The 18,027-nt window shown below is 43.1% G+C and overlaps 1 protein-coding gene across 17 annotated transcripts in view; it reads left to right on the top strand.

The window, feature by feature from the left end:
* The window catches only part of LOC102448489 (plasma membrane calcium-transporting ATPase 2), an 858,088-nt gene that overhangs the window by 588,879 nt on the left and 251,182 nt on the right, over window positions 1-18,027 (top strand). The gene's annotated exons all lie outside the window — the stretch shown is intronic.

Genomic DNA, 18,027 nt, shown 5'->3' with positions numbered 1-18,027 from the left:
GATCACTCAGTGGTATGCAGCTTCCCTTTCTCCTAACTTAAAGCAAGGTCAGGATTTGGCTGTGCAGGAAAATGGGATCTGCCTAGAATGGGATTGTATTCCATAGAATGGAAAGGGAGGGGGATGTAAGGAGGGACAGTTATACTGCAGAGTAACCACAGGTGGGTGGCCATTCCATTATCCCCCATCTCCTCCCCACCTCACTACAAGGGGAGCTCAAGTCACACCCTCCTTCATCCTCAGCACTGGACTAGGGGGCAGGCAGCACACCCAGCACAGCCCCAGGAGCCTCAGGCAGCCACCATCACTGGACTAGTGCAACCCTGGATGCCCTAGGTATCCACTGCCGATGGACAGCGGGGCCCCGGGAGCTGCTTCTGCCACAGCAGCACAAAACCAGGTGCCCCAGTAGCTGCTGCCAGACCGAGATGCCCTTGCCACCAAGGCAATCCCAGTGAACCTGCACAGACTTCCCAGCCCCCTACCCTGAGTCCTCCACACCCTACCCTGATTTTGCACCCCTACCTTCTGCTCTGCGCCCTACTTACACACAATGCCCTGCCATGAGCCCTTCACCCCTTCCCTAAATCCTGCACCCCCTACCTGTCCTGAGCCCCTGATTCACCCAACCTCCTCTTCTGAGCCTCCCACATCCTGCCGTCAGTCCCCCCACACCTCCCAGCCCTGGCTCCTGCATCCCTACTCCCTGCTCTGAGCCGTCAAGCCCTAAGCTGACTCCTGCACCATGCACCTGCCCTGAGCCCCTAACTTTCCAGCCCCTGCCCTGACTCTTACATCTGCAATCCCTACCCTGAACCCCCTCCCCTAACTCCTGCACCCTCCACACTGTGCCCTGATTTCTGCACCCACCCACCCCCAAAAAACAGGTAAGGACCCAAGTAAGACTGGGTACAATGGCTAGTTCCTTTATGTATAGTTAGACAGCCTTGTTACATGCTAATCACCTGCTTTTTCTGGGATGTTGGGCAGTTCTACTTACACAGACTTTACTTGCATGAGTAAGGTTTTGCAGACAAGGCTACCATTTTTATTCATGACCTATGAAGAAAAAAATCTTTGAAATATACTTATATAACTGATTTTTTTGGTTGTGTGCCAGCAAGTGCTGAATTTTGTTTTGATAATGTATTAAAAAAGTTCCCTTTCCCATGGGAATCATTCACTCATCTGAGATACAGAGGACATGCTGGAAAACTCAGCAGAACAGCATGGGAAAATGGGTTAATGTTTTATCATAACATTTCATTTAAATATTTTAACATGTTTGCCTTCCCTACATTTTAGTACCATTTTGATAGAATGATCTTGCAATTTTTGTGTGGAGAAAATGTATCCTGTTAGTGTATTAAAAGTACATTGTCAGGGTTGCCTTTTTTCTTCAGACATTTAAAAATGAGGGAAATTTTTGGTGGTTTGGTGGGAGATAGCTCAAATTACTGGACCTCTCTAAAATCATATAAGTAAACAAGTTCATGTTAGATGTGATTTTGTTCTTAGTATGGATACGGGCAGGGATATCTTAAAACATGTTAGCTGGAGCTTTAAAGCATAACTTGTCTCTATCTATATTAAGTGTAGGTAAAAAGAACCCACGAGGGTTTTTAAATAATATATTTTAGATAAGACCTTTCATCTCCAGTTTTTATTTTTATTTTTCCCAAGGATTTTATCAGTGTTTGTTTCAAAAACTGAAGAATGGAAGAAAGTAAGTGCAAAATAAATCTTCACAGTTTCTGGAGGAATGTCAGGATTCTTACTGCGGGGTGGGGGGGAGAAGGAGGACAAAAGAAAAGCAATCAGTAGAGAAAAGAAAAAATTCATTATTTCTCATTTCCATTACAAAAATTTTAAAAAAGGTTTTGTTAAAACAGTTAAATTCAGAAATGCAGTCAGCTAAAACTTTTGCTTTGGGATCCATTTAACATGAAACGAAGGCTTCAACCACATCTCAGACACTAGGGAGCATAGGCAAGGGATAATACTTTAACCCAACTCCCAGCCACAAATCATGACTCCTGTCTCAGAGGTGGGGAGCCAGGAAAGAGCAGATCCCAGTCACTGACCTGCAGGCAGTAGGGGGATCAACCTACCCTCTGCTCAGCAACTCAGCTCCGCTACCCAGTGCCGCTGGCGGATTGGAGAGACTGTTCTCGGCCCAAGCATAGGAAGGCCAACTGATTAGCAGGTGAGGCAGATGGAGCTCAGTGCCCTGGAGCTTTTCTTCAGGCTGTGCCACATTCCCAGACTCAGCTCTTCACAAGAGGGGCTGGAAGGAGTGTCTGGCATTTACTGAGAGGAGGTTCCCAGCACTCACAGAGAAAGGGGGGTCCCTGGATCCAATTACTCATGGGGGATAGGGAGGAGAGAGTGGGGGTCTCTGACATAAATGGATAAAAACGGAGTGGCATGAACTGACTGGGGTGGGGGGAATGGGTCCTGCTTCCTGCAGCCCAACACAGCAGCAGTTGGCAGTCTTGGCAGGCTCCCTGCTGATCTCGTTCCCCCACTGTGTGGCAAGCACCAACATGCAAGTCTCCTCTGTGCAAGCCCACTAAGAAGGCGGATGGGGAAGATGGGGAGGGAATACTGAGAGTGGGGAGCTGTATCGGAGAAGGTACAAAATCTAGGTAGAAACGGGAGGAAAATGGTATTTTCAAAACCTAGGCATTTTTAGGAAGGCTTTTAGTAAAAGCCAAAAATAAAGAGCCATAAGAACATTACATCATTCTCTTGACAAATTAATGAGACTGTTTCTTGGACAGAATTTTGGGTCAGATCACAAAAGGTCATGCCAAACTACAGCATCAGATGAGTAATTTTGCAAACTGGTGGTTCCTTCTGCACTAGTTACATGTGAAGATTGATTTCTTGCCTCACTTTTCTATGGTACTTGTAAATTACATTTAGTTTGCCTACGGTAGGGGTGGTCAATAATTTTTGATAAGGGGCCACTCCAAGATTTTGGCAAGTGGTCAAGGGCTGCACTTTTCTATGGCGGGGACGTGGGGTTTGGGATGAGGGATAGGTGTGGAAGGGAGCTTGGAGTGAGGGGTCTGAGTAGGAATTTGGGGTATGAGAGGGAGTTTGGGTAAAGGAGGGGGCTGTGACCTGGGGCAGGGAACTGGGGTGCAAGGTCTGGGAGGAGGTATGGGTACAGGAAAGGATACTGGCCTATGGTGTAGGAGGGAGTGCAGGGTCTGGGAGGGAGTTGTGACCTGGGGAAGAGGGTGTGCAGTGGGTTTGGGTGGTCACCTGGAGCAGGGGATTGAGGTTGAGGAGGGGGATCAGGGCTAGGGAGGGCTATGGATGCAGGAGAGATTCTGGCCTGTAGGGGTTTAGGAGGTGGTCTAGGACCTGGGAGGGAGTTGTGACCTGGGGCAGGGAGTCAAGGTGCGGGAGGGGGTGGAGTGCCAGGTGCCAGCTCTGGGCAGGAGGTGCTCTAGGCCAGTAGACTAGTGGGACCCTCAGGCGGACTCATTTCTTGCTGTAACCCAAGCCCAGTACCAGCTAATGGGAGCTGAGAGATTGTGCTGTGGAAACACCTGGAAGATAATAAGGTGATAGGTAACAGCCAGCATGCATTTGTAAAGAACAAATCGTGTCAAACCAATCTGATAGCTTTCTTTGAGAGGATAATGAGTCTCGTGGATAAGGGATAAGTGGTGGACATAGTACAGTAAAACTCCAGTTGTCTGGCATCCAGTGGTCCTGCACTCCTGCTAGTCTGGCACCACCTGGAACCCGAAAGTGCTCCAGGCAGCCGGACAGTTGGAGCTGCTCTGCCCCGGGCTTCCCCAAGTCAGCCGCTAGTCAATTTCAGCAGCGGCTGACTCGGGGATGCCTGGGGCAGAGCAGCTGGGGTGCTGCCGGGTTGGTCCCGCAGCGTTGGCTCCCCATCTCCCCCACCCCACTTCAGACCCCTCATATCCCCCCTGTTTTGATAGTCCGGCATACCTGATAATCCGGCACCCCCTGGGTCCTAAAGGTGCCGGATTATCGGAAGTTTACTGTATACCTATTCTTTAGTAAGGCATTTGATACGGTCTCGCGTGACCTTCTTATCAATAAACAAGGCAAATACAACTTAGATGGGGCTACTATAAGGTGGGAGCGTAACTGGCTGGATAACCATTCTCACATAGCAGTTATTAATGGCTCACAATCCTGCTGGAAGGGCGTAACAAGTGGGGTTCCTCAGGGGTTTGTTTTGGGACTGGTTCTGTTCAATATCTTCATCAACGATTTAGATATTGGCATTGAAAATTCGCTTATTAAGTTTGCAGATGATACCAAGCTGGGAGGGGCTGCAACTGCTCTGGAGTATAGGGTTATAATTCATAGAATCATAGAATCATATCATAGAACTGGAAGAGACCTCAGAAGGTCATCAAGTCCAGCCCCCTGCTCTAGGCAGGACCAATTCCAACTAAATCAACCCAGCCAGGGCTTTGTCAAGCCGAGACTTAAACACCTCTAGGAATGGAGGCTCCACTACTTCCCTAGGTAACCCATTCCAGTGCTTCACCACCCTCCTAGGGAAATAGTTTTTCCTAATATCCAACCTGGACCTCTCCCACCACAACTTGAGACCATTGCTCCTTGTTCTGCCATCTGTCACTACTGAGAACAGCCTCTCTCCATCCTCTTTGGAACCTCCCTTCAGGAAGTTGAAGGCTGCTATCAAATCCCCCCTCACTCTTCGCTTCTGCAGACTAAACAGGCCCAACTCCCTCAGCCTCTCCTCATAAGTCATATGCTCCAGCCCCCTAATCATTTGGTTGCCCCTCCGCTGGACCCTCTCCAAAGCGTCCACATCCTTTTTGTGGGGGACACAGAACTGGACACAATACTCCAGATGCGGCCTCACCAAAGCTGAATAAAGGGGAATGATGACATCTCTGGATCTGCTCGCAATGCTCCTCTTAATGCAACCTAATATGCCATTAGCTTTCTTGGCTACAAGGGCACACTGTTGACTCATATCTAGCTTCTCATCCACTGTAACCCCCAGGTCCTTTTCTGCAGAACTACTACTTAACCGGTTGGTCCCCAGCTTCTAACTATGCTTGGGATTCTTCCGTCCCAAGTGCAGGACTCTACACTTGTCCTTGTTGAACCTCATCAGATTTCTTGTGGCCCAATCCTCCAATTTGTCTAAGTCATTCTGTACCCTATCTCTGCCCTTAAGCGTATCTACCTCTCCCCCCAGCTTAGTGTCATCCGCAAACTTGCTGAGGGTGCAATCCATCCCCTCCTCCAGATCATTAATAAAGATATTGAACAAAACCGGTCCTAGAACCGAACCTTGGAGCACTCCGCTAGAAACCGACCGCCATCCTGACATCGAGCCATTGATCACTACCCGCTGGGCCCGGCCTTCTAGCCATCTTTCTATCCATCTTACCGTCCATTTATCCAATCCACAATCCCTTAACTTGCTGGCAAGAATATTGTGGGAGACCGTATCAAAAGCCTTGCTAAAGTCAAGGTATATACCATCCACTGACTTCCCCATGTCCACCAAGCCAGTTACCTCATCATAGAAGCTAATCAGATTGGTCAGGCATGAGTTGCCCTTTGTGAATCCATGCTGACTATTCCTAATCACTTTCCTCTCATCCAACTGCCTCAATATGGATTCCTTAAGGATCCCTTCCATGATTTTTCCAGGAACCGAGGTAAGACTGACCGGCCTATAGTTCCCTGGATCATCCTTCTTCCCTTTTTTGAAGATGGGCACTACATTTGCCTTTTTCCAGTCATCCGGGATTTCTCCCGATCTCCACGACTTTTCAAAGATAATAGCCAAAGGCTCCACAATGACATTTGCCAACTCCCTCAGTACCCTCGGATGCACTAAGTCCGGACCCATGGATTTATGTACGTTTAGCTTTTCTAAATAGTTCCTAACCTGTTCTTTACCCACCACGGGCTGTCCATCTTCATCCCATCTTGCGTCACTTGGCGCAGAAGTCCAGGAGCCGACCTTGTCCGTGAATACAGAGGCAAAGAAAGCATTGAGTACTTCAGCTTTCCCCACATCATCTGTCACTAGGTTACCTCCTTCATCCATTAGGGGCCGCACACCCTCTCTGTTCACCTTCTTCTTGTTAAAATGCCTGTAGAAACCTTTCTTGTTATCCTGCACATCCTTAGCGAGTCGCAATTCCATTTGCGCTTTCGCCTTCCTGATAACCCCCCGGCATTCTCGAGCTATACATTTAAACCCCTCCCTGGTCATTTGTCCAAGTTTCCACTTTTTATAAGCTTCCTTTTTGTGCTTAAGTTCACCAAGGATTTCCCCTGAAATCTAGTCTAGACTAACACGGCTACATCTCTATTACTGTTCCATGTTTTGTTAGGCTTTAACATGCTACCAGAGTATTTGTTGGTTTTTAAGTTTTTCCTGTAATTTTTCAGTTTGGATCAAATTGATCCAAAACAGTATACATTTCTTTATAATTGTTCCTGATGGAAAATTGAAAAACTGAACCAAAGTTAACATTTTCTGCATGAAAATGTTGATTTTAATGGAAACTGCATTCTTAGTCATAATGTTTTCAGAAGAAAGTGCCCAATCATCTCTCATGGCTGAGTTGTAACTGGCGTTACTCTTCCTCTCTCCTGTTGATTTTGTAATTGAACATATTGCTATGTGTAAAATTAAGGGGACAGATATGGGATTTAAAATTGGGTGTCATGTTATGATCCCCATGGAATTAAAGAGCATGAGAAGTCCAATAAAGCAGCCATAAATACAGTTGCCTACTCAAGGCAGTAATTAAAAAACCAAAGGGCTAACAATGGCTTTCTTTTGGTAGGGGTAAGTGAATATGTTCAGCTGAAATTCAGGCTGTACTGGAATACATTATTTTGTATAGGTCTTACTCGATCTGTGTAAGTGAAATCCTCCTCCTTCCAAGCTTTGATATTAGTACTGCAGGAACATAACAGCTGTAGCAGATGCTCGGCTGAGCTTCTGTGAGTATCAAGTACAATTTAATACAGTGGCAGTACAATGGATAGCTGGATTTCCCTGTACATGTTGTAGATAATTAAGGATGCATCCTTACAACCAAACATTTCAGAGTCCTGTTATTAGAGGATGCCTTTTCATGGCTGTGACATTTAGGGTTCCTTAATTCAGAAGTCACTGGTTTTATTGTGTCCTTTGTGAGGCAGCTAGCATGTGGGAAGGGTCTTTGCTCTTGGTTCTTTGCTGCTAGAGCACATTGTAGAGATTTAAGAGGTGGTAGCTACAGGATAATAGAAGAATAAAGGGGAAAATAAGCAAATTCACATAATCTGATAAAAATCCAGGGACTGTATTTTAGGTTTTAATCGCTAGCTCTGCATTTTGCTTGTGTAAGAAAATGAAGTTTTTAGATTGCTCTGAACAGTATCTCCTCACCACATTTGGTCCAAATAGATTCCCATAGCTATATGGGTGACTCAAGGTTTCACACCAGTCTTGTCTGATCTTAGGTCCCAGGCATGTCTTTTCTGTCCCAAAGAGTAGTCCCTAAAGAATCTCTTCTGCTTCCCTCATATCCAGGGTGGAGTTAAAAAACTGATCTTGCAATAGAGAATTAGCAAGAAACATCCTGCATTGCCTGGCATGGCTTTAACACATGCAAAAAATGTTCTGCCCTAGAGAAAGCTCTGGGAGCCTTATTTCCCTGTTTTTTTTTGGCATGCAGGGGGTGCAGGCTGGCCTCTTCTTCATGTTTGGAAGGGAATAGCCTGGTATCCTCTGGCTTCTTCTCCATAGGGAAGAACCCCTAGGGATTCATTCCCCTGAGTCCAAAGGCTGTGATAATCCCTAGAACATGGAGTGTGGGAGAGGAGGGAAACAGAAACCCCCCAGTCCCCCCACACTAAGCACCAATACAAGTGCTAGAGACAATCTGGCCATGGACTGTATAATTTGTCCCATCTTTGGTAACATCCTTTTTCCCTTTGCTCCAAAATCACCACCAACAAACAACTTAATCTAACAGCTACTGCTTTATTTGTTACATATTTTTGTAGAATTTGCAGGTCACAGGCTTTTGAAGTCTCTCCCTTCTCCAGTTCCAAATTTGTATTGGACTTTTCCTTATAGTTATTGCTAAGAACACAAACTTATGTTTTCAAGAAGTAAATTTAGGAGTACCTCCCTGATGGTTTGTTTGAGCTTTCATTTTTCAGATGAAATCAATGTTTTTTTAAATTCTTGTGTAAATTCTTGCTAGGAAAGCCTTGAACAAAAGTTTCATGTAAGCTAACACGTTTTCTATCTTGAAGAAACAAGTATTTGTGATTTAGACAATGCAAACACGTCAAATGTGAAATTAATGCTAGGAGTGGGTCTCCTGAAACAATACCATGTAGGCAGCTGATGGGAAAAAAAGCTCACTAAAAGAAAATACTGTATGAGAATACAGTATGCAGCATCTGCCAATGTGAATACATTATTATTATTTATTGTTTATTACCTTAACACCTCAGAGCCCTTGTTGTCAACCAGGGCCCCTTTATCAATAAAGACATCATATGTGTCTTCTTTAAACAAGTTAAATTAGGTCGCAGTGGATAACAACTTCATGAGAGTTGTTGAAAGGGGAAAAAAAGAAAAGGCAATAATTAAAGAGCTATTTCTTTAGCCTGTGATTAAGTAACATCAAATAAATAAACCAGCTGGGAATTCTGAGCATCCCCTCGGGAATTTCAGTTTGTGTAGTTGGAATCAATGCACAAAGTATATAAGTGAATTAAGACTGAAATTAGAATTTATAAAGTGTTACTGTCTCTTCACCCAGGCAATCAATGTGCAGGGTTTTGTCATAATGTGTTAGAATTAAATTTTGCTAAAAGAATTGTATCACTGTCAAAACACGAGGCAACTTTAAATCACTTGCATTCAAGGAGGTGACTCACATGCTTGAAATTAAGCACGTGTTTAAGGGTTTGCTGGATTGAGGTCAGAATACTCAGAACCTTCCAGTATCAAGCCAGGCCTGCTGACAGGGGCAGCAACTGGAACTCCGGGCCCTTTAAATAGCTGACGAAGCACCATACACTTGCTACATCTAGACTGCAAGCCTCTTCCAAAAAAGAGCGTCTAGATTACAACCAGTACTTTCGAAAAAGCAGTCCAGATGCTCTCTTTTGAAAAAGCACAGTTTGCATTACATAGTGCTTTTTTTCAAAAGAGCACTTTCGAAAAAAGGCGTTCTTCCTCGTACAATGAGGTTTTCCACAGTTGAAAAAACTGCCGTGTTCTTTCGATTTACTTTCGAAAGAACACGGCAGCAGTCTAAAGACGGGGGAAGTTTTTTTGAAAAAAGGCCACTTTTTTCGAAAAAACCCTATAGTCTTGACACACCCGAAGTGAGGTTCTGGGGTGGGGGTGGAGGGTGCTGCCATCCTGGTGGTGCGGAGGGTTGGCTGCCCCAACGCCATCCCTTCCACTTCAGGCTCTGCTCCTTCCAGAGTACGGAGCTGTACGCACACACTGGCTTTCCTAAGGGCCCATGGATGCTGTCAGGCCCCCGGATCAAGCTCTTGTTCTAGGATTAGAGAAACAAAGTTTCAGAGACTTATGTAAAATATGTAGTGTTCTCCAACTATTAAAACCCATTTCTGAAGTTTATTAATATGTTTTTTTTTAAAAAGGATAATGGAGCTCTGGAATTTACCAAAGGAGATTGTCATGTCCTTGTTGCTGTCAAAGAACAGGTTAGACAAACACCTGTCAGGGATGGTCTAGCTGTATTTAATCTTGCCTCATGTGGGAACAGGAACTGAATGATCTCATGAGGTCCCAATTCTATGATTCTGTAATAACTCTCAACATATGAAGAAATCAAATGTAGCATAAATAAGGTTGATATATGGAAGAAATTAACCTTCAAATCTGTGACTGTTTCATATAAAACTCAAATAGATCTTTTAAATCTTCTATTTCTATTTGAAAATATCAACTTCATAAAAATAACCTTACACACTTTAATGTTTTAATTTTGCTCCAATAAATCACATTCATTGTACACATATAATTATATCATACTCCTTGGCTAGTACTGATGCCAATCTCAGGACCTATTTGACGGATTCCACAGCATACAAATCTTCTATAGTCTATATTATTAGTGAATGAACTTTACATCTATAACATGTTAATGTAGAAAATATTTTGCATATTAAAAATCAATAGGTGCTTCAGGTATCTCACCCAATAGAATAAAATTAGAGGCTTTCCATACTCTAAGAAAAATATTTCTTGGGTTCACAGAAAATATGAAATGTTACTAAATTAAAAATAGAGAATTGCTTAATTTTCACAAACTCATCCTTAAGTGATTTGAATTTTAGCCTTACAGATATATCTTTTGAATGACATCAAGGAAGATTAAAGTTAAAAAAACCCTGCTCAATGACTTTCTCATGAAAACTATTTTCAGAATTTTCAGGATAAAACTATAATTTCTTATACATTATTATACAATTTGATAAAGATTGTTTAATAAATAAAGATGCTAAATAAACCTACATCTGTGAAAAGACAGGTTCTATCTAAGACAGGGAGTAAGAGCAATACAGCTTTAGGAGACTTTGCCTGAGGGCTCATCTAGACTACGTTAAAGAGTCGGAATTCCTGTGGCATTTGCACATCTTCTTTCAATACTTTAGCATAGTCTAGATAAGCCCTCAAAGTGTAGTTTGTTTTTCAGACCCTGTCTTAATATCTAGCTGATTGCAGGGTTGTCATATTTCTCAATTTAAAAAGTTTTTGCTACCAGGTTGTTTCATACAATATTACATATGCATTTCAAGTACATGTTTTAGAAAACAAAGCCTCCATTTACAGATAGGCATTTCAGGATCAGATTAGCAAATTGTAAGTACAATGAGTAGTCTTGCGGCACCTTAGAGACTAACAAAATATACATAATATTATGAGCTTTTGTAGGCAAAACCCACTTCATCAAGATATGGAACCCAGAATTTTTAATAGAAAAAAGAAGTAGGTGGGAAAGGTACTTGACAGTTGTAAGAATGTGCTAATTAGGGTTAAGTATGGGACACTTCTAGCCCACTCAACTTTTGATGCAAACATGGTGTTAAACGCACAGAAGGCTGGCTTTATAATGTGACATCCAGTTAATGTCTTTCTATAAGCACAGGGAAACAGTTCGCAGATGAATGTCAGTTCTGCACTCTCTCCCTCTGTAATTGGCTGGTGAAATTCCTTTGCAGAAGGATGGCTACTTTTAAATCCACTAATAAGTGCCCAGCCAGGTGAACATGTTCCTCTACAGGTTTATGTGTGTTACCATTTTGATTTCTGACTAGTGTGCATTTATCCTTTGTCACAGGGTATGGCTACACTACCCTCCTAATTCGAACTAGGAGGGTAATGTAGGCATACCGCACTTGCAAATGAAGCCCGGGATTTGAATTTCCCAGGCTTCATTTTTAAATGTCGGCAGTTCGAACCCCGTGCCGCGCGGCTACACGCGGCACGGAGTAGCTAGTTCGGATTAGGCTTCCTAATCCGAACTAGCTGTACTCCTCATTCCATGAACTATAATCCGAACTATATACTCCGTGCAGCGTGTAGCCGCGCGGCACGGGGTTCGAACTGCCGGCATTTAAAAATGGCGCCGGCCGGCTTCATGCAAATGAAGCCCGGGAAATTCAAATCCCGGGCTTCATTTGCAAGTGTGGTATGCCTACATTACCCTCCTAGTTCGAATTAGGAGAGTAGTGTAGACATACCCACAGTGACTGTCCAGTTTGGCCAAAATACTTGGCAGAGAAGCACTGCTGGCAATTGATGGCATATATCACACTAGAGATTGTGCAGTTCTATGAGCCCAGATGTTGTGGCTTATATGGTTAGGTCCTGTTATGTGTTGCTTGTATAGATGTGTTGTTTTTAAAGTTACAGACTAACACTGCTACCTTTTTGAGACAAATTATAAGGGTTCTATCATAGAGAGCAGCTATGCCTAAAATGCCTAAAATAAGACCCTCTTTTTGTGGTGAGTGCTATAACTCTAAAGACATGTTACTTCTTGTCATTTCTTCTGTGAATAAACCAATAAAAGTAAAAATAAAAACAAAGACCTAATTGTCTAAAATAAAGGGTGTGCATACCTATTTAAAGTTAGGCATTGAATTAGGCCCTTGAGAAAAGAACACAACAACATTCAACTTTTAATCTGTATAGGTACACTTGAGTTTTTAAAAAGGATTGTACAGGTAGTTGTATGTCAGGAGTCCTCATCAGAGAATGCTTAGAAAGAGGAGAAAAGTACATATTTATTGTTTTGTTCCTTTACAATTACATTTCATGTGATAACAAGGAAAAATTCTATATTGACATGCTGGCCCCCCTTGATTACCATTGTTTGTTCCTTTTCAATTTGTGACCATCTGTGATGGACCAGGCTGGGTCTGGGCATTGCTGAGGGCGTCTGCTCAGGGTGAATTGTTCAAAACCAGGGCTGTTTACAATCCTAGATGGAGACCTTTCCCAAACAGGTCACAAGTCAGTCACACAGAGCACTTACAATCCAGCCAGCAGATAGCCTCATGAGCAAAACCCCTCAGACACCTCAGCTCTGTGCCACAGCCAGCCCTGGGGTTATAGAACCCAATCTCACCTACCCTGAACGGGTTTTCCCAGTCCCAAAGAACCAGACACAGATTCCCAGTCAATTTACACTTTAGACGCCCACAAGACCATGCTGGGCCAATCCTTTAGAATTTAAAATCTAAAGGTTTATTAATAAAAGAAAGAAAAGGTTGAGAGTAAGGTTATTAAGGAGAATACATCACATGCACTGATCACCAAGTTCTAGATTCAGGCTCTTAGCAGAGATGTTACAAACTGCTATCTTAAAAGTTTCTGGTATCCATCCTATGTCAGGATGGGTCAGCAATCCTTCCGGGCTCTCTATCCCTCACAAGGCTGCATCTGGGATCAGTAGCAGAATTGAAGACAAGATGGAATCGGCCTCATAGCACTTATATATCTCTGGTGTCCCCTTAACTGGAGCTGGTCACATGATTGCATGATACACATGTCAGCAGCCATAAGATACTGACTGGTTTACAGATTTCCAGTAACATTCCTCAGGTGTTAATTGGTCACCTTGAGAGCAATTGTCCTTGGGGCCATGCTAATTAGCATAGTCATTGACTGAACAATCCTTCTTTACAACAGGCAGTTCAGGCCCACCACTCTGTCTCAGGCAGAGAACATTCACAATACCAGCACAGAGTCCATATCCATAACTCCACATACAGACATCAGACAAATACACAAGTAGAATATATAGAACCAGTAGAACATGAGCTTTCCTTTGACACCTCACATGGCCCCCTTTCTATAGACTTTGGGGCAACACCCTCTCCTCCCCTCCCCCGTGGGTGCAGCAGTGATCTGGCTGCTCCCCTTAAAATCCAATAATGTGACACCATTTATTCTTATTTAAAAAAAAAAAATTAATATAACATGGTGTTATAACATTATTGTGCATTATGTAGGCCCCTTTCTGCTATAGGAGCCTCTGATCTTTACTGGGAAAATCCTATGTTCTGCAATCTAACTTGGAGACTACAACTCCCATGGTGCTTTAGGAGAAAAAGGGAAAACTGCTCTCTTCCAGGCAGTGCAGAAAGAGAGGTGGTTGGCTCCATTTTGGAGAGAGGAGCCAGAATGCTGAAGTGGAGCTATGTAGAGACCAGGAGTTGGTGCTGGAAAGCTAGAACCTGCTGCTGAGAGCAGGCTGGGGTTTTGATTGAGCAGGGAGCTTCAGAGGCTGTTGGTGTTTATCTCTGAAGGGGAGAGACCATTGCTGTGCCTTGAGCTGACTGGGAAGGGCCTGCCTGCAGGGAAAGAACTATGAGTTGTTTGAGAAAGTGCTTGCAAGAGAAGGAGCATAGCCGGGAGACTGAGTCTGAGAGGCAGAGCGATCATGAGATGGTTGAGTTCAGGATCCTAACCAAAGGAAGAAAGGAGACAGTAAAATAAACACCCTGGACTTCAGAAAAGCAGGGAACTGATGGGTAGGATCAGTGCTTTTTTTGAAGAAAAAGAAAAGTGCTGGTACTCCAGGGGAAAAGTTATTGAGCTCTGACTGGAGGTGCTAGTACTGCATCTGGAGGTGCCAGTACTGTGTACCAGGTAGTACCATCACAAAAAAAAGCACTGTGTAGGATCCCCATGGATGCTAACATGAGGGGGAAAGGCATCTAGGAGAGCTGGCTGTATTTTAAAGACCTTATTGAATGCGCAATAATGTTATACCTTATTGAAGGTGCAGGAACAAACCATCCCAATGCACAGCATGAAAAGCAAATATGATAGGCAATCAGCTTAGTTTAACAGTGAAATCCTTGGTGAACTTAAACACAAAAAGGAAGTTTACAAGAAGTGGAAACTTGGACCAATGACTAGGGAAGACTATGTATTGCTGGGGCATGCAGGGGTGTAATCAGGAAGGCCAAAGTGGAATTGGCATTGCAGCTAGAAAGATATATGAAAGGTAACAAAAAAGGTTTCTACAGGCATATTAGCAATAAGAAGGTGGTGAGGGAAGAAGAGGGGACACTTTTTAAAGGGTCCTCTCTGTCAGAGTTTCCATGAGTGTCTGTGCTTCTTGATTTTAATTAAGACTGGGAGAGTAAGTTATCCTGCCATATTAGTTTTGAGGCATTTACCACCTTATCAGGTGAATAACAATCAATGACTTTGTTATAAAAAAATTAAAAATGGTTTTATTATTTAAATTGGATGTTATTCAAAGAGGATATTTGATAGGTGTTTTTGCTCAAAAATATTTTATCTAAAGATAGTTTTAATTAAGATACATTATAGCTAAAAAATATCTCCTATCTCATAGGAATTGTAAATTCTAATTTTGTAGTATGAGACAACATATTAATGTAATGTTTTAAGAAAAGTTTTGTAAATGAGTTCCAATAGTTCATCGATTAGGGACTCAATCTTATAGGGTTCCAGAGGCTTCTGTATAAATTATTTTGGTTAATCTTTCTATCTACTGAATTGGACTCAGTGCTCAGTCTAGAAGATATCATCAGAGATGTTTAGTTTTGCAGTTCTCAAACTGTGGATTCTTGTCTCCGGAAATAACATGCTTGTTAATGTAAGGGGACTGTTACCCCTTACTAAAACTCTGTGGGAGTTTTTGGTTTGCCAGCTCGCAGTATCTGAAGGGGAAGAGTTCATGAGACTGATTGACCCCAGAGACAATGGAAAGCAGCCAACACTCCAGCTCAGCCTGATTGACAGGTTGGACAGGCCAGTGAGGAAGGGGAGAGGCCAGGCCCCGTCCTCCCTGTGAGCTGGGATTGTTCTGGCTCTCTTTCTGAACAAACAAGCTGTGTGCAGAAGAGGTCCTGCAAAGACAGAGAGCTGAAATAGGAGTACAAGCTGTGTGAAGAAGTCCTGCAAAAACAGAGAGCTGAGAGACTGCTAAGAGGAGCAAGCTGTGCTGAGGGGCAGTTTTTGCAGCAGCAGAGCCAGGCATACACAACTCAAGGAGAGCAGACCCTGTGTTGAGCAGCAGACTGGCAGTACTCAGAGAGCCAAAAGGAACAGAGAAGCAACACAAGGAGCTGGAACTGGCCAAGCAGCACAGCCTGCAGCTGGATGTGGTGAGCACCTGGGACCAGCAAAGTGTGGGGAAAGGCTCTGGACTGGGAGAGGGGTCTGGCCACTTCGAGCTTGAGACTGTGTGGTCACTGCCAGAGCTAGTGTGTCCAGCCTGTAGCCCCCCCTGCAGCATATCCAGGGCCTCTAAGAAAGAGACTGTGAACTGTCCTTACACCCTGCAGACTGCTGTTTTGATGTCCCTGTGCTACAGAGCAGGGCTGTGTGTTCTCATTTAACCATTCTCATTTTGTCTTATTCTTTTCTCTTTAATCAGTTGTTGTTTAATACATTGTATTTGCTTTTAACCTTATGAAGTGATCACTGGGCCAAGAAGGCCTGCAGTGTAAAGAGAGCACCTCGGAGTGGGAACACCCTAACTCCTGCCCCTAGTGACTACAAGGTCAGGGATTAAGCCCCAGGAAACCTGGGCCCAGCCTTGTTGGGGTTTCAAGGGCTCTGCTACTCAGGAGAGTGGAGGGGGAGCCCTCAGGATCAGGGAGCCGTGGGGTAAAGGAAGTGGGAGCGGGGACTCAGATCCTTTCGCTGGTTCATTTCACCGGGGTGTATAGAAGCCAGGAAAGTTCCCCACAATAGCGGGATCATTCCCCCGCTTACATTAACAGCAAAAATGTTTTAAAATAAATAAATAATGTATACAGGTGAGAAATAACAGCTCAGCCTTATTATCCTTCTATACATGTGTGTACACAGAGTCCAGTCCGTTACCTCTCTCTAAAAGGACAAAGTTTCAAATAATCCAATGAACAGAAGATTGTTTGGGGTGGAATAGATGAGGAGAAAAAGTCTGGAGATAAATGTGAGAAGAGAGGGACAGGCAATAGAAACAAAGGTGAAAGTGTTTGAGCAGCATATTCCAAAAGTCTTGAGGTTTTTCTTAAGTTCTACCTGTGAGTAAAACAGGCAGGCGTGTGTGCAAAATGCAAACAGTGCAACAAAGAAATGCAAGGCCTGGTTATCTGAATGAAACAACATCTTGAGGAGTGTTCCTTCTCAGGAAGGAGCTGCAGTGAAGGTGATGAAAGGAACATATGTCAACCTGCAGGATATTCATGTTGGTAAACTTTTATATTTCATGCTTTTTCTTAAGAACTACCTGTTTTCCTTCTGGGATCATCTTGACTTCTCGTGTTTGAGAAAAAATTATATAGTTTTTACTCTGTAGTATTATCATTTTGATGCTGTCGTCATAAAAAATAAATAGCTGAAACAGATCTTCCTTTTACAATTTAACCTTTAAAGTAGTACTCAGTGTCAGTGAATGCCATGAGTAATATTAAATGAGCAGCATAGTAATAATTAAATAACTACATTGACTTATTTTGTTTAGGAGAATCCATCCTCAACATACAGGATTCTGAAGCCTATCCACCTTCAAGATCATTATAATTTTCTATAGTTTCAGAGTTATCTGCCAATGATAGGTTTTTAGTCACATCATACATGATACATAGCCATAGTATATTACCTGTAGCAAAAAGAAAAAAAGATCTCCGTCATCTAGAAACACCATAGATAAGTTTGTGATAAGACCCAGCAGATTATAAAAAGAGGTAATTGGTGAAAAATTGTTATGTAACAAACTCTCCTTTCCATATAATTGAGAATCCATACTTCATTAGCATTGTTCAGTCATTAAGATCAGGATACAGACCACCCAACAGAGCAGATGTCACAGGCAAATTGCTGGATAAAGTGTATGAAAGAGATATTGAGCAGTGTGCAAAATGTCTAGAGGGTAAAATTGTTAATTTGAGACTTGATGGGTGGAGCAATGTCCACAATGATTCTGTTGTATGTGCTTGTGTGACAACTGAAGAAGGGAATGTCTTCCTTATAGAAACAACTGATACATCAGGAAATTTATACATGGCAGGATTTACTTACAAGAAGTAGCAGTAAAAGCTACAACAAATGGTAGAAAAAATTCAAATGTCTACTATGAAGCTTGGTCACAGACAAAGCTGCAAATGTATCCAGTATGAGAAGAAATTTAGAAGGGTGAAGAGAGTGCCAAGCTAATAACGAAGGCTGTGTCTACACTGGCCCCTTCTTCGGAAGAGGCTTGCTAATTTCTAACTTTGGAATATGGAAATCCGCGGGGGATTTAAATATCCCCCGCGGGATTTAAATAAACATGTCCGCCACTCTTTTTCTGGCTTGGGGAAAAGCCGGAAAAGAGCGTCCAGACTGGTGCGATCCTCCGGAATAAAGCACTTTTCTGGAGGATCTCTTATTCCTACCTGAAGGGCTTTATATCCCCCGTGGATTTCCCTATTCCAAAGTTAGAAATTAGCATGCCTCTTCCAAAGAAGGGG

This window comes from Pelodiscus sinensis, chromosome 11, assembly GCF_049634645.1.
Source record: "Pelodiscus sinensis isolate JC-2024 chromosome 11, ASM4963464v1, whole genome shotgun sequence".
NCBI classification, from domain to species: domain Eukaryota; kingdom Metazoa; phylum Chordata; order Testudines; family Trionychidae; genus Pelodiscus; species Pelodiscus sinensis.
Note: the sequence above shows the minus strand (reverse complement) of the source record. Positions and strands in the feature narration are given on the sequence as shown.